The following is a 3,792-nucleotide window of genomic DNA, read 5'->3' as shown; positions in this document are numbered from 1 at the left end:
TGATAATGGTAATTATTTTTAAAATATTTTTTATTTATAAACATATTAAAATAATATTTTATTATTATTATTTAAAATTTAATTTTAACAGCAACACTTCAAAATAATTTAAAAATATTAAAAAAATACATAAAAACAAACAAACAGGCTAGAGATCCTATAAATCTCCATCTCTCTCGTGAAGGTGTCATATTTTTTTGTCCTTCAAATTTAATTTTTCACTCTCTGCCGACAAAATCACAACACAACCAGGTTTAAATTCAATTTTTTTTTCACAGTTGCAAGAAAATAGGAATTTATGATTAAATTTTCAAGGAACAGTTAATTTAATCCATGTCTAATTATCCACGGGTAGGAATAAAAATTCACGAGCTAATAATTATAACAGGACTTGAACGTATGATCTTAGATCGTAATCATTTATGCTAATCTTGTAAGATGATTGTAATTCCTTAAAACATAAACACTCATAAAGAGTGTGTGTATATTTTTGGAAACTAGAAATAAATAACCGAACTGTAATTTTGTAATTTTCATGGATCAATTCACAATTTAGAAGTTTTAATTCTTTTTTCTCTTTGTACAATCAAAATCAGGATCAAACAATCAACAAATATAAAGTAATAATCACATAAATCACTAAAATGTTTACGTGGAGAACCCAATGTAAGAAAAACCACGGGACCGTAATCCATCTAAAAACTTTCACTATCAACAAATAATGGGTTCACAATTGTTCTTTCTTAGATTCAACTAAGGGCTACAACATACATATCATCAAGAACAACATACAACAAGATTAAAGAAGAAGTATTTGAGAAAAAACTCACAATACTGACAACATTATTTTCTGTCAAAACGGTCAGCTTTCATACTACTAATCTTCTATCCAACCATTCAAAATGAAGAATAACGTGTCTAGAAGTTAGTGTCAAAATCTCAGCCCGATCCAATAGTGAATGAGCTATAAATCAAGGAAAAAATACAAACTGCTCTGCTGCCTCTTCTTCCTTTCTTTCTCCCTTTTCCTCTTTTCTTTTTTGTTCAATAATGCTATTTGCATCAACAATAGCAAACACATTTAAATCAAATAGGCAGCTAGCTGCCTCTCTTCTTAATTAATGTGGTGGTTCTATCATCACATAGTGAGAGACTACACGCAAAAAATCCCCCTCCTCGCGCATCATGTGAGGAATTCGTCATACTGATGATCAACATGTAAGCTTCAATTTAGAAGGCTCTAACAAGCCTGCTTCCTTTCTGCAAAACTCAAACTTCTATCTCAGTAGAGGTTTGGTCATCATGTCTGACACATTATTATCGGTATGGATTTTCTCAAAAATAAATGACTTCATCTTCATAGTATCTCAAATCCATTGATATCTAACCTCAATGTGTTTTGTTTAAGAGTGAAAAGTAAGATTCTTACTAAGATGGATTACACTTTGACTGTCACAGTGTAACACAAAGTTATCTTGAACTAAGCCAGGTTCATGTAAGAACTTTTTCATCCATAACAACTATTTGCCTCATTTAATAAAAGCAATATATTCAGCTTCTGTAGTAGATAATGTAACATATTTTTATAACCTTGATTGCCATGAGACTACTCCCACTACAAACTTCGTCAAGTATCCTGATATGGACTTTCTAGAATCAACATCACTAGCCATATTTGCTTTTGTGTATCCATCCAACACAAGTTTATTATTACCAAAACATAAACTGAAACTAGAAGTATATTTGAGATACCTGAGTATTTATTTCACTTTTGACCAATGTTCTTTACCAAGATTGAAGAGAAACCGACTAACCACACCAACTGCATGAGCTATATCTGGCCTTATGCAAATCATGACATACATCAAGCTATCAACTATAGTTGCATAAGGAACATTTATCATCTCATCTCTTTCTTCATCACTTGAAGGACACTGCTTAGAATTTAGTTAAAAGTGGCCTGCAAATGGAGAATAAATAGATTTGGAGTTACTCATATTGAATCTCTCAAGTACCTTTTGAACATATCTCTCCTAAGATAGCCAAAGTTTCTTTTTCTTCTTGTCACGTATGATCTTCATACTAAGAATTTATTTTGCAAGTCCTAAGTCTTTCATCGCAAAAGACTTGCTTTAACTCTTCCTTTAAAATCTGAATCTTCTTAACATCATAACCAACAATCAACATATCATCCACATACAACAAAATAATAATAAGGTTTCCATATGGAAACCTTTCTATAAATACATAATGATTAGAAGTTGTCCTGTCATAACTATGATCCACTATGAAAGAATCAAACTTCTTGTACCATTTTCTTGGAGCTTATTTTAACCCATATAGGCTCTTTTTCAACTTACAAACTAACTACTCTTTACCTTTTTCTTCAAACCCTTCAAGCTGCTCCATGTAGATCTCCTTATCTAAATCACCATGGAGAAATGCAATTTTCACATCAAGTTATTCAACTTCAAGATTCAAACTAGCAACTAAGCCAAGCATAACTCGGATTGAAGACATCTTAACCACTTGTGAAAAAAATTCTTTAAAATTAATACCCTTCTTTTGACCAAAACCTTTCACAACAATCTTGCCTTGTACATTGGTTGTGAGCAATGTTCATCAATTTTCAACTTGAACACTCATTTGTTCTTGAGTGCTCTCTTACCTTTAGGAAGCTTCACTGACTCAAAAAGTTTAGTTTTCATGTAATGATTTCATCTATTCTTGTATTGCTTTCAACCACTCATTTTTTTTCTCATGTGACATAACTTCATCAAAACATTCTGGCTCTCCTCCATCAGTAACTAATACATACTAATGAGGGGAATATTTGGTGAAAGGTTGATGAGGTCTGATTGACCTCTTTAATTGTGGCTCATCTAGAGCTTTTTGCATATCTTGTTCAGAAATAACATCAATATCATCATTAGTTGATTCAAGATCACCAACTAATGACTCAATAACAAAACCACTATTATCATCATTTTACAAATCTCTCCCATGATTAACAGGCATCAAAAGTAACTGTGGAGTACGTCTTGGTTTTGAATTAGATGAAATAAAAGTAGTAGACTATGTTTTCTCTTTCTATTCAAAGTTTTCAATGGTTTAATCTTCAAAGAACATAACATCTCTGCTTCTCACAATTTTCTTTTCCTTTGGATCCCATAACCTATAGCCAAACTTATCATCTTCAAAGCCCAAGAAAATACACTATTTTATCTTGCTGTCAAGCTTAGACCTTTCATCCCTAGAAACATGTACGAATGCTCTGTATTCAAACACTCTTTAGCGTGCATAAGAGACATTCTTTTCTTTCTAAACTCTATCTAGAATATCAAATTCAAGAGGAATTGATGGAGAAAGGTTAATCATGGCATCTGCAGTCTTCATTGTCTTACCCTCAGAGGACTTAGGCAGCTTTGCATAAGAGAGCATATATATAATTCTTTCAATAATGGTTTGGTTCATTCTCTTAGCCACTTTATTATGCTGTGAAGTCTTAGAAACTGTCTTCTCCAACTTGATAGCATGTTCTCTGCAGTACTTCTTAAAAGGATCCTTGTATTCACTACCATTGTCAGCTCGAATATATTTAAGCTTTCTACTAGTTTCTCTTTGAACTCTGGCATGGAAATCCTTAAAGACATCAAGCACCTGATCTTTAGATTTCAAACGTGTGGCCTGAATTTTCTTGGAGTGATCATCAATGAAACTAACAAAGTATAATGTACCCTCAAGAGACTTATAAATCATAGAGCAAACATCAGTATGAATTAAATTAAAAAT

At 32.1% G+C, this 3,792-nt stretch overlaps 1 long non-coding RNA gene across 1 annotated transcript in view; it reads left to right on the top strand.

Annotated features, from left to right (window-relative positions):
- Positions 1–3,792, top strand: part of LOC105141015 (uncharacterized) — a 9,172-nt gene that overhangs the window by 1,177 nt on the left and 4,203 nt on the right. The gene's annotated exons all lie outside the window — the stretch shown is intronic.

This window comes from Populus euphratica, unplaced genomic scaffold, assembly GCF_000495115.2.
Source record: "Populus euphratica unplaced genomic scaffold, PopEup_1.0 scaffold3.1, whole genome shotgun sequence".
NCBI classification, from domain to species: Eukaryota; Viridiplantae; Streptophyta; class Magnoliopsida; order Malpighiales; family Salicaceae; genus Populus; species Populus euphratica.
This window is presented reverse-complemented; position numbering and strand designations above follow the sequence as displayed.